At 50.1% G+C, this 13,825-nt stretch overlaps 1 protein-coding gene across 2 annotated transcripts in view; it reads left to right on the top strand.

Annotated features, from left to right (window-relative positions):
* BDP1 (BDP1 general transcription factor IIIB subunit) overlaps positions 1–13,825 on the top strand; it is a 1,097,554-nt gene that overhangs the window by 1,038,731 nt on the left and 44,998 nt on the right. The gene's annotated exons all lie outside the window — the stretch shown is intronic.

Below are 13,825 nucleotides of genomic sequence, written 5' to 3'. Positions count from 1 at the left end.
CAGCCTACCTTTGGGGGTTCAAGACAACACAAAAGTTACCACACCAGCAGCTCAGGGCCAGTCAGGTGCAGAGGTCAAAGAGGAGCCCAAAACACACAGGCGCCTATGACGAACAGGGGTGCTCCGGTTCAAGTCTGCCAGCAGGTAAGTACCTGCGTCTTCAGAGGACAGATCAGGGGAGTTTTGTAGAGCACTGGGGGGGGCACAAGTAGGCACACAAAACACACCCTCAGCGGCACATGGGCGGCCGGGTGCAGTGTGCAAAGCAGGCGTCAGGTTTGTGATAGAAATCAATGGAGGGACCCGGGGGTCACTCTAGAGGTGCAGGCAGGGCACAGAGGGGTGGCTTCTTGGGCCAGCCACCGACTGGGCTAGGCAGAGGGTTGCCTGGGGGTCACTCCTGCACTGAAGTTTGGTTCCTTCTGGTCCTGGGGACTGCGGGTGCAGTGCTTGGTCCAGGCGTCGGGATCCTTGTTACAGGCAGTCGCGATCAGGGGGAGCCTTTGGATTCTCTCTGCATGCGTCGCTGTGGGGGTCCAGGGGGGTTGTCTCGGGCTACTCACGAGGTCGCAGTCTCCTGGGAGTCCTTCCTGTAGTGTTGGTTCTCTGGAGCTCGAGCCAGGGGCGTCGGGTGCAGAGGGTGAAGTCCCATGCTTCCGGCAGGAAGAGTGAGTTCTTTAACGGTTGCATCTTTGTTGCAAAGATGTTGCTGTGGGTGAACAGTGCCGCTGTTCTCAGGAGTTTCTTGGTCCTTCGGGTTTCAGGGCAGTCCTCTGAGGCTTCAGAGGTCGCTGGTCCCTGTTGGATGCGTTGCTGTTGCAGGTTTCTTCAAGTCAGGAGACAGGCCGGTAGGGCTGGGGCCAAAGCTGTTGTCGACTCCGTCGTCTCTGCAGGGCTTTCAGGTCAGCAGTCCTTCTTGTTCCAGGTTGCAGGAATCGAATTTCCTGGGTTCTAAGGTGCCCCTAAATACTAAATTTAGGGGGGTGTTTAGGTCAGGAGGGCAGTAGCCAATGGCTACTGTCCTGGAGGGTGGCTACACCTTCTTTGTGCCTCCTCCCTGCGGGGAGGGGGGCACATCCCTAATCCTATTTGGGGAATCCTCCTAACTTAAGATTGAGGATTTCTAAAGGCAGGGGTCACCTCAGCTCAGGACACCTTAGGGGCTGTCCTGACTGGTGGGTGACTCCTCCTTGTTTTTCTCATTATCTCATCCAGCCTTGCCGCCAAAAGTTGGGGCAGTGGCCGGAGGGGCGGGCATCTCCACTAGCTGGGATGTCCTGGGGTGCTGTAACAAAAGGCATGAGCCTTTAAGGCTCACCGCCAGGTGTTACAGTTCCTGCAGGGGGAGGTGAGAAGCACCTCCATCCAGTACAGGCTTTGTTCCTGACCACAGAGTGACAAAGGCACTCTCCCTATGTGGCCAGCAACTCGTCTGGTTGTGGCAGGCTGGCAGAAACTGGTCAGCCTAGCACTAGGAGTCAGACTGGTATTCAGGGGGCATCTCTAAGATGCCCTCTGGGTGCATTTTACAATAAATTCCACACTGGCATCAGTGTGCGTTTATTGTGCTGAGAAGGTTGATACCAAACTTCCCAGTTTTCAGTGTAGCCATTATGGAACTGTGGAGTTCGTGTTTGACAAACTCCCAGACCATATACTTATTATGGCTACCCTCCACTTACAATGTCTAAGGTTTTGCTTAGACACTGTAGGTGCATAGTGCTCATGCACATATGCCCTCACCTGTGGTATAGTGCACCCTGCCTTAGGGCTGTAAGGCCTGCTAGAGGGGTGACTTAACTATGGCACAGGCAGTGTGAGGTTGGCATGGCACTCTGAGGGGAGTGCCATGTCGACTTAGTCTTTTTCTCCCCACCAGCACACACAAGCTGTGAGGCAGTGTGCACGTGCTGAGTGAGGGGTCTCCAGGGTGGCATAATACATGCTGCAGCCCTTAGAGACCTTTCCTGGCATCAGGGCCCTTGGTACCAAGGGTGCCATTTACAAGGGACTTATCTGGGTGCCAGGGCTGTGCCAATTGTGGGAACAAAGGTAAAGTGTAGGGAAAGAACACTGGTGCTGAGGCCTGGTTAGCAGGGTCCCAGCACACTTTCGATCATAACTGGCATCAGCAAAAGGCAAAAAGTCAAGGGGTAACCATGTCAAGGAGGCATTTCCTTATACCCTTGCTCAAGCAGACAATAGCCAGAAATTCTCCCTGCCTTTATTCAACTTTTTTCTTAGTTGACTAGATATTGAAGCAAAAGGGCACAGGAGGATGCAGTTTGTATCTGCTTTAACAGACCTACTCTTAACAGTACAGTCTTTCTGCATGGATCTACCAGATGCTTCTCTGCTTATTCCATTCTGTGATCATGCTGGGCTTTTAGTTTTAGATTTTATTTTAAGGCTGCTTTAATTTGAGCCTGTGCCCTTCCACTTTGGGTCCATTTGACAATGATCAAGGCCTTTAGGAGATGGGTAGGTTTGATCCCATCGAGGAGTTTTACATTTGATTATTGAAAATGGTTTTCCTCGCTTTGTCTGGTTCTTTGGGGGAGTTGTCTCTCCATGAGAATTAGCATTACATACTCTACAGAAGGCATACTTTGAATCTTTATCTTAAGTTTCTCTGAATTACACTATGCTTGATACTGCTTTGTAGTTGCATATGATCAATATTCGGAGTAAATGCTGTGTTTGGTTACTGGAGTTGCTGAACCAAGAATCACACCAGGATTGCATGGTTCTTCAGCATGAGATGAGCTAAGTCCCAAACGTTGCAGCAAAACTGCACAAGGAGACGGAAGTGGTTCTACCAGTCCTCTCCCCACAGATTCCTCTTTCTTAAACAAAGTATTAGTACATACCTTAGTTGTCTGCAGCAGTATATCAGGCTGTTTGAAAAGGATAACTGCTTTCTGTAGATCTATTAGCTTAATTTTTGTTTTTATTTGCAAGGGTCCCAGGTCCTCCATGGCTTCCATGAGTCCCTGGATTTGAAATCCCTACAACACATTGAAGCTTTCAAGGAGGCTATGTTGTGTATCTTTGGCACCTTTCTGACTCCTTCTGCCATGCCTTCGGGCCCTAAGGATCCAAGGAGGACTCCAGTAGGATTACCCTCAGTAGATCTGTTAGCTGAACCATCCTCGACATTGTCTAGGCCTCCTAACCTCGTTGTGTGACCCAGTCCAAGTCGAGGGCCAGTCCCATCCCGACTTCACACACTACAGCGAAACCCCATTCTGTTTAGGATGGGTCTCTGTCTTTACCCAGGCCATTACATTTTCCCTTTGCATCAGATTCTGATCAGCATGTTGATAGAGATGACTGGGGTGATATGTTCCATGACTATGATGACAAAAATCTTTTTGTGGACCTTCAGGATGCCTGTTGGGTGAACTCCTCCCTCCCTCCCTTCCATTCCCACAGCATGTCCACAGAGGAATCTGCTTCTTTTGATGTGGTGGGGTGCAGAGGACTGCAGAACTTTTGGACATCCAACTCCCATCTGTTTAAGTCAAGACCAATCTCCCAATGCAAGTCCTATAATCGGGATAGATGTCCACAGAACCACACCTCCCCTTTAATTAAGCTCTTACGGACTCACTACTGGGCACTTGGGCCAAGTGGCCTCTTGACCTTCAGTCAACCGACAGGTTGCCAGACAACACAGACCTGCTCCTAGGGACCTACCTACCTTCTCCAACATCCTACTGCTGAAAATCTAGTGATTAAGACGTCTACAACAAGTTATTTAAAAAAAAAAAAATCTTTTTATTAAACAACGAAACAGCCATTGTACAATAGAGCAGACAACAATAAAAGTCCCATCATTTACCAGCTACCCAGAGACCAATCATAATAAATCGATTGAGCAACCCCGCAGTCGAACAGTCCAGTGCATTCTAGTTCCAGACCCTCCTCCCGGCCAACACAAAACCCACCAAGAGTCATCCAGTGGAGCCCCCCACCTACCCCAGATTTTCTCCCACTTCCTGGGGCAGCCCCTGCTCATGTATGTTACTTTTTTGGCGCTGCAGCACCAGTCCAGGTCTGTCTCCCAATCACTTTTACTTGGCGGAGACTCAATACCCCATGTTTGCGCTATGTTGCGTTTGTCTATTATCGCTGCTATGGCCTGCCACAGTGCTTGCTGTTTCGACCAGTGTTCCTCCCCTGCCACATTCAGCAAAAGCAGCCTGGGGTCCATCGGGACCTCCCTCCGCTCACCCGAGCCGCAACCCTAGTGACCCCCTTCCAATAGGTCTTTATGACAGGGCAGGTCCATAGAATATGATAGAAGTTGCTCTCCAACCCGCATCACCACAAGCACTGTGAGGTTTGCACCCTGCCCATCTTGTGCAGTACCACCCTAGAGTAAAATGTCCTATACAGAATCCTTAGCTGGATCAATCTGAGTTGTGCTTTAATGGCCACCACCCTAGGACCCTCTCTCGCCTCCCCCAGTCCTCATCGTTCAGTGTTCCCATGTCCGCCTCCCATTTGGTGCGCAGGGTGGTCATCAGGTCTGGAGAATTGTTCAATAATTTCTTGTACAGCAACGAGATGGCCCTCACCATCAGGGGCTTCATCAAAAGGCCGTCCACCGGACATAGCAACCCAGCACATGCTGCAGCTGCAAATATCTAAACTGCTCTATTCCTGCCATGGCATATTCTTGCTGAAGGACTTCAAACATCCCAATAGCCTGGCCCCTCCAGACGTCTCCCAGATGTTCAATCCCCTGAAGAGACCGCCCGCGAAACCCGCCCAGGGTCTTCAAGTCCCCCAATAGATCACTACACCACAGGGGAGTCCGGCTGACAAAGTTGTTCCCCACCCAAGGAAGCGGGAGGCATCGCACCACACCTTCACCACCGTTGCAGTGTGCACCAGCAATGCCCGCACACTTGCAGGGGTGTATAAAGCCCACTCTTATCCCCCCTGCCCATCGTCTGTCTGTCCACCCGGAAAGCCAGGTCCTCCTGGTCAGCAAAGGCCCAATCATTAACCGTCACCAGCTGCGTGGCCCAGTAGTAACGAAGAGGATCCGGAATCTCCTGACCACCCTCATACACCCCAAGTTTCAATTTCTGCAGTGCCACCCGAGAACAACCACTGTCCCAGAGCAGCAATCTTATGTCCCGGTCTAGGCGGTGAAACACCTCTGCTGAAATCTTGTAATGGCTATTCTGAAAAACGTATAACAGACGCAGCAGCGTCATCATCTTGTAGAGGGACGCTCTACCCATAAGAGAGAGAGGCAATGCTCTCCATCAAGCCACGTCCTCTTGACATCCATCGAGCAGGGGCTGCAGGTTCTCACTGAGGAAGCGCTCCTGATCCCTTGTTACATATATCCCCACATATTTGAAACCTCCTGTGGAGATCGACACATCGCACCCCGGGGGCAGGACGGGTGGGTCTCCGGCCAGAGGGAACACCAACGACTTGGACCAATTAATCTGATGACGGGTGACGTACAGCAGAATATAATTTGCTTACAGGGAGATACGTTCCTCCCATGTTGCTCCCAAGTCACTGCCCCGAATCAGGGGATCCTGCCTAATTCATTCCGCCAAAGGCTTGAGCTCTAGCGCAAATAAGATCGGAGAGAGTGGACAGCCCTGTCTTCTGCCCCTGTGTAGGGTGAAGGGCCGTGACAATGTTGCATTGACCCACACTTGGGCCACCGGTTCACAGTATAATAGTCTGATACAGGTCAAGAAACGTGGGCCCACTCCAAACCTTTCAAGGACCGCAAAAATAGAAGGCCATTCAACACTGTTGAAGTCTATTTTAACATCGAGGGATAGGAGCGCCGCCTGCTCTTCAGTCCAGTGGTCCGTCATGTGTAAGACCCCATAAAGACTCCTCAAATTCAAGCTCGTAGATCTGGACGGCATAAAGCCTGATTGATCTGGATGAATGAGCTTAGTAATAATCACGTGTAATCTGGTAGCCAGGACCATGACCTCCGCATTGAGAAGGGAGATGGGCCTATAGGAGGCACATTTCTCAGAGGGTTTACCCTTCTTCGGGATCAATTCGATAGTTGTGATCCGCTGATCCACCGGCAGCGCCCCCAACTCCCTCGCCTCTAGAAACATGGCCAACATATGGCGTGCTATCTTGCTTCCCATGCATTTGAACAACTCCATCGGGAGTCCATCCAGTCCCGCCGCTTTACCTGACTGAACCCCTTGCAACGTCGCGGTAACCTCCTCCTCTGACAGCTCAGCGTCCAACACTTCCCTTTCCTCACTCAAGAGTCCTGGAAGTGGGATGTCCCACAGGAGGTCCGCACAAACCTCTGTCATCCAAGTCACTGAGGTATAAACCTCGTATGTCCCTCTTGTCCAACCAAGCCAGCAGTTTATTGGCATTGTCACCTACATCATATTGTCGGCGCTGAATCGCCAGCGCATACGCCAGAGGGTGTTGTTCGGCCAAGGTGTGCAGCTCGTACTGCTTAAATCGTAACTGGTTCTGAAGGCTACCTTTCACACCTCTGTCTGCCTCACAGCAGGCCTCAAGAGCTATGATTTTCTACTCATGGTTTGTGGCTTCCATATTTTGTTCCTTTTTTTTTCCCGCCGATCAGTTCTTGCGCATGGCCCCTGAGTACAGTTTTGAGGGCCTCCCACAGGATACTTGCCAAGTCCACAGACCGTAAATTATCCTCGAAATAGTGGGTGGCTCACTCCTAATTTTGTCTACAAAGACTTTGTCTCTCAGATGCCAAGGGTCAATTCACGGCAACAGAGTGTAGGACCAGGAAGGACCTATTAAGGTGACCCCCACGGGGAAATGGTCCGAGATCCCTCTTGAGTAATGTGCTGCCTCCCGGAACTCACCCACATGGGCCCCTGTCGTGAATAAGTAGTCTGACCTAGATGAACTGTTAATGGGGGACAGAGGTGTAGGTGTATTGCCGCTTCCTTAGATTCTGTGCCCTCCACAAGTCTGTCAGACCAAAGGAGCCCTTAAAGGACTGTAGTGCCATTGTGGCAGCTGGCCCCCTCGCCCTTGAGAGGCTGTCCAACCCCGGGTCGGACACCAGGTTCATGTCACCACCCAGGAGCAGGAGTCCTGGTGGGAAATCAAGCAGCATAGCGCCAAGGTCCCTTAAAGTGGCTCTCTGGAGTCTCGGGAGAACATACACCGAACACAGATTGAGTATGCGTCCTTCCCACACACCTGAAACAGCCACATACCGTTCCAATGTGTTCCACCAGGTGCGTGACAGGATGAAAGGTACTGATATTTTGAGAAGGATATCTACCCCCCCCCCCCCCCTAGAATCTGTTGTATAACCAGCGTGTGCTACCAATAGCTACCCAAACCTGTCTAGAGTCTTATAATAATTCCCCTTCAGGTGTGTTTCTTGTAGGAGGACCTGTGCAGGTACTGAAGAACGATGATACATTTAATACAACTGCCCAGACTGTTCATGTTCCATGTCATGACCCTAAGGGTGCGAGCCGTCATTCCTGCCATGTGTGAGCCCTCATCCCCACCGGGTCGCTGCATCGCTCACCAGATCTGGTTTTCCCTCCCTGGCCGCTCTGTCCCTGGCAGCCTCTGGGGCCACCAGCCCCCGATGTCACCTCAGTCACCACCGGCAGAGGGGGAAGGCCGACACGGTTAGGCTCCACCCGTCTATGGCCGCAGCATCACCGGCTGCAGCAACCCCTGACAGGGTCCCGCACTTACGAGCCCACGGACCAGGGGGCCGTCCTCCTTCGCCGCCCTCTCTGCTCTGCCGGCAAATGTGGGTCTGCCGGCCCAGCGCACCACATCTCGGTGGCCAGCTCCATGCGGCTGCGCCGCTGCCCACAGGCCACAGGACGCCCCATCGCCGCCACAGAAGCACAAGGGGCAAGACCGCCCCCGGGCCACTGCCCCACTGATGTGGCCACTCCCGGACCACCACTGCCGCCATCGGGAGGTAGGATTAATGCATAGATTTTATGGGGGATTAGGGAGTGGAGCTCTGCTAAATGGCGGCTGGTGCCTAGCCACACCCTCTACCCCAACCCCATTGACAATAAGTTCAACCCAAACTCATTCCCTTCTACACCTTCTAACTGGAAATGCAAATTTATTGGGGCATTTGAACATTTGAAAATGTTCTCTTCAGGCAGCCACACCCTCTGCTCAGTGAATGCTAGTTGCCTCCTGGGACACTGTTTAGATGCTTTATGGAACGTGGTCTGCAAGATCTTGCCCACAGTCCCTGAGGAATTCCACCGCAGCCTTGCAAAGATTACACAGAGGAGCCAAGACACAGCAAGCAGCAAGCAAGCAGGTTCTGCGCTGTGCAGCACCAACTGCTTGGGCAAGGCAGTTGATACTAGTATGATGCTTCGTGCTTCGGAGCCACATGCGGATGAGAATCCACAGGCTTTTCAAGTGTCAGTCAGTCCTCACTAATAGAATTGCCATTTGACGGCACCTGTTTCTTCAGAGACAAGGCAGACTCTGGCATGGGCTGCTTCAAAGAGTAGAGCCACAGAAAACTTCCCTCAGCCTTTTCTGCACCCATGCAGTAGTGATCCCAACAGTTTCACCCCCTTTGAGGCCTCGGAAGAGGTTTGACAGAAAGACAATGCCAAAGTCCACCTCAAGGGCAGTGTACTGCTCAGCCCCCCATATCTCCTGCCATGCTTGCCCTGCATGGCACGTAGCTTAGCTTGTGCTGCATGGCACATAGCCATATCATCGGAGGCAGGACAATGCATTACCTCCACTGGTGGCATAGCATCAGATCTGACAGTGATGACCCTGGTTGCAGCACATCTTCATAGGTTGAGAATACCAAGCTTCCCGTACTGTGACGACTGGCTGTTGAAGGCAGGCACACCACTGTCCATTTTCGATCAACATGCTCAAGTCACACATGACTCCACCACATAGGCTTTAGCTCATTTGAGCTGTTCTGGATACTGTGCTCTTTTGGGCCATTCCACAGGCTTAAACTGTCTAAGACATCAGGGCTATGATCCCTATGTTTCGACCTCTATTGTGGGTCTAAATGAGAGCGACTCTGAGGCTCTTGTAAACCTCAGCAGATGGCATCCCCCCCACTATCTTACCCAGAATTGATGGTTGTAGTTGTTGCAGTTTTGGGGAAGTCACCTGGAAGAGGAGGAGATCAGAAGACTCTGGATTCTGACATAGACCCGAGTTCACATCAGTCTGTTGAAGTTGCAGGTGATGCCCCTGCTACTAACTGCCTTACTCCCATCCATCAAGGGGAGGCTGGTTCAGGTTCTCATGGACAACACCACAGCTATATGGTACTGCAACAAACAGTGGCAATTGAGATCCTGTGCCAGAAGGCTTTGTGCCTCTGCAACTGGCTGCATACAAGAATATCTCCCTCTTAGCCAACCACCTGGTAAGATCTTTGAACGACAGGGCAGTGGGCTGACAAACCAGCCAGTGTTGCCATTCCTGACCCACTAGGCAATTATATTCAGAGGTGGCACACCGCATCTTCCAGAAACGGGGAGTATCATGACTTGATCTTTGCAAAACTGCTGAGAACACTCACTGACCAAACTTTTGTGCTTTGACAGCACGCGTTCAGGAGACCATCCTCTTGAGACTTTCCGTCTAGAATGGCGATCGGGACTCTATGCTTTCCTGCCTCAGCTGCTCCTGCCCAGAGTTCTCAGGAAGATTAATAACAACTTGGCCCAAGTCATCTTATCAGTCCCGGATTGGGCGAGGAGAGTGTGACGCCTAGAACGTCTGGGCATGAGCATCTGTCCCCTGATCAGGGTGCTGATTTGGCAGAATCTTCTGTCACAGTAGAAGGACAGGGTCCTCCTTCTGGGCATGAGCAATGTATGCCTCTGTATGGAGAATGTGTGGCAACAGTTGACTACTATCGGCCTCCCTTCCAAGGTAGTGAATATCATCTTGTCTGCCATGCATCCACTTGCAAAACCAATTTATGCTGGGCACTGGGAGACGTTTATGGTGCACTTCGCATTCAGTTAGAACCATTGCACACCTTTAGCCCAGCAAGTATTTGTTGTAGCCACTGTTAAATGTTATATGTCAGGCGTGTCTGTCTTTTTACTTTTATCAGATTGTCAGAATTCCTTTTTAGAGGGCCAAAGGGTACACAGGGGTTACTGGGCCCAACCATGGTGGATGAGGCCTTTTACACCTGATGTCCCGGGGCCCGATCTACTATGGATCCTGAGCAACTGGGCCCAAGTACCCCTTCTGCACTTGACTCTGTGGTATCTGTGGGGGAGGATGGGTAGTGTAGATACAGTTTAGTGAACACGACTCATAACTCAGAGTGACACAGTATTGTCAACAAATAAATATCCAGGCAAATCTTGCTTTTGTGGGAAAAATAGGTATTTTATTTCTAACCCTACACATACAAAGCAGTAAAAACGTTCATCAACAACAATTCCATGCCCTTAGTGACAGGCTGTGGTATTTGTCATGCAAATACCTTTCCCACCATATCCCTTGTTACATGGTTGGGGTTATTCCCCATTCATTAATGGCTGCATTCAAGAAATGCTTACCACTAAGCAAGAGTTTGTTCCCCTTTGGCTCTTTTGGAACTTAGTAAGTAGTGTTTATGGTGCTCCAGCACTGTCAGGAGAAAGTCCCTCTGATCCAAAAGGCCCAGTTCAAGTCTTACCAGCTTCAGCAGCACGGAAGTATTCAGTGTTGCAGTCAGTGCCCTGATTGTGGGCACCCCGCAGTTCTGATCCTATTGGGAGAAGTACAGCTGCTTGCAATACACATAACAGCACTTAGTAAACTCGGGCTCTCTTCCCGAGTGGCAATGCCAGCTTTCCAGTGTTCGGAGATGCTCCCAGCCTGGAAAGATGTGATAAGTCAATCCTTCCTGCGTGGCAGATAGGGATAAAGAGGGTGGGAATCTGGTTCTTAAGTTTCTTACTGGAGCCCAGCAAGGGTACATCGTCGTCCACCCTGTCTTCCATAGCCTCAGTCTTTCTTCGGGTGACGGTCCAAACTTCCTGGCACCACTGGTACAGGCAACTTGTCCTGGCATACAGGGTTGCCAAGGTACTTTACAAATGGAGCGCCGACTCTTCTAGTGCAGGCGCCTCCACCTTTGCGTTTTCAGGGCTCAGTGCGTTCGCAGCATTAACTTTAACAGTGGCCCTCTCTGGCATGAGGTCACTGGAATGCAGCAGTATGGAACTGGCAAGTCCAGCACAGCGATTAGCATGTGGCTCAGTCCACCGCGGCCTTCTCCTGGCATTAAGGGGTTGACGAGTTAACACTGCACACAGGCAACGACCCGATATGTGCACAGCCATTACCTCACACCTTGCTCAAGGAGCCCTCTCAGTAGGATTCACTGTTGGACCTTGCTCCTGCCAACTCTCTCCTCTTCCTCAGAGGGCACAGTCATTTTGCCAAGCAGGCAGGCACTGGTGCTCCAGAGCAGGTGGTTTTGGTTTCCCTGGGTGAAATCCCCTCACCCTGATGGGAGACTAGCAGGCCTTGGTCTCCAGCTGCAGTCACAGGCAGAAGTCTTGTAGAGCCACCCTTTCTCACACAGACCGTCTGGCTGCCTGGCAGATGACAAATTGTTGGGATCTCTACCTCCCCTCAGTACAGTCTTTTTCCAGAAAGCAAATGTGTTTCAGGATCTGAGTCTTTGAAGTTTTATGTTTGGGGTTCTGCTTTTTTTAAGTGTATATTTTCTTTTTCTTCTTTCCTCTTTAGAGGCTGTTTGTCACAGCAGGCAAGACTCCAAAGCTAACTGTCCCACAACGCAGTTCAAACCTGGTTGTCAGCCACAGTCATATGTGGATTAAAAGGTTAATCCTGGGATTCCAGCCCTATTCTTTATGATTCCCTTATCAGCCACATCTCCTTCCTCAGATGTACTCAGTCCCTTTCCTTTTTGTGATCTATCACTGAATCAAAGAGCAACCTTTTAAAGGGCAAAGGCAGGGTCTCTTCTTTCATTACTTCCTCCAGTGTGTGTCCCTCCCACCTCACAGGAATGCAGCAATACACAAATCAGCATGGGGTAATTCCTCCACTTCTCATGCCTTCATAAGGGAAGCATGGGCTTCCCAAAATGGAACCCAGGGTCTTCCATGTATTATACCTTTGCAGAAACACTTTACTCTCCATGTACTTTGACAGCACACATACTCTCCAGTACCGTTACCTCCATGCATTGTGCCACTACAGACACACATACATACAGGACACATATTCACTCTGTGGGCACTGTTTTTAGTGCTGTAGCCTTTCTGTGTTGTACCCGGGTGTGCTATTTACAAACACACACACTCATCGTGTGTGCCTGCACAACACTTCACCCTTCATGTATTGCACTGCACGCAAGCACACATACACCCAGCACATGCTCCCATTGTGCACGCACAGCACAGCACTACATCTCTCATGTAATGTATTCCTCGCAGGCATACATACACTTAGTGCATGCACTAATTATTAATGTACTTCACAATACTGCTCTATCCCTGTACTATAGCTTTTTTGGCAAACATACATCCAGTGCATTCACTTCTCCTGTGCTGCACAGCACTCTACATCTACCTGATGAAGGCCAAAAATGAGGTTGGTACACTGCAGCAGAACTTTAAAAGGTGAGTGAGCCTGAAGGGCTCATTCCAAGCAAAAGCGTCTAAACGACCTGTTGACTCTTATTGATCACTACACTGTATGCTGCCACCACCCCACTCATGCTGCTTAACTCTTGGTGAAGGCAGTAGCCCTCCACCACTGAGGATAGCACTTTGGTGCCCCTCTCAAACCAACCAGACCACAATCTGTGAGACAGGCCAATTTTATAGAGCACATGCATGATCCGTGTTAGTCTATACCAAAAAATGAGAATTAGGGATCCAGACAACAGTACAGGTGGGCACTCAGGGCAGAGGTACCCATCTCTTACATGCAGAAGACATTTCAGTCCCAACTCTGATCAGCCGTAGTTGTTTATCTCACCTTTTGTAATGCATTTTCTGAAAGAGTTTGTCTACACATTTCCACACAAACCATTTGTGATGCCATAGTGGAACCTTAACTTGTTTCTCACATACTTGATGTGTACACCATTTGAACCACTGCAGAACTGTCCTCTGCAACTTTTTTAAAAGTATTTCTAATAGTGATATCAACTTCTCGCTTGAGTGAGTTACAAGCGCTGTCTTATGCCACCTTTTTTATGTACAAACTGGTGCCATGACTAAGAAGACATTCCTGCCACAGGTTGTGACGCCTTCACATATCTGACAGTCTTTTACCCTTCTGGCATTCTTTGCTCCACCACATCCATCGGGAGACGAACAAAGGCGTAATTTCTTGGATCATAAATGTTTTGAGTTTTTACATTGATCACACCAATGACCATTAAGTGGACGATCAGCTCTTTATGGTGTTTGTGTGAGCAAAGAAGGGTAAGGCAGAGCAGAAAAGAACCATTTCAGGATAGTCTTCTCCATCAAAACTTGCTACACACTGGCTAAGACATTTCCAAAGCACTACTGCCTTGTTGATAACCAGGCCCATCAGGAGGGACACTTTGTTCTGTCTGCAGGACTGTAGCCTGAGCTATCACCTTGAGTGGTACTGCTTTGGTATTTGCATACAAAGTGAGGAATGTGTGGTGAGAAGTATCCATCAGAGTACCAAGTTACTTACCTTTGGAGACGATCTTTCTGGTGGTGCAGATTCCTCACTGACCTTTCCACCTCCCCTTTTCGTGGAATGGACTATTGTCTCAATTTAAAAAAGTCCCACTATAGCTCTCTGCACACTGCCAAAT

The sequence above is a fragment of the Pleurodeles waltl genome, chromosome 1_1 (genome assembly GCF_031143425.1).
Source record: "Pleurodeles waltl isolate 20211129_DDA chromosome 1_1, aPleWal1.hap1.20221129, whole genome shotgun sequence".
NCBI classification, from domain to species: Eukaryota; Metazoa; Chordata; class Amphibia; order Caudata; family Salamandridae; genus Pleurodeles; species Pleurodeles waltl.
Note: the sequence above shows the minus strand (reverse complement) of the source record. Positions and strands in the feature narration are given on the sequence as shown.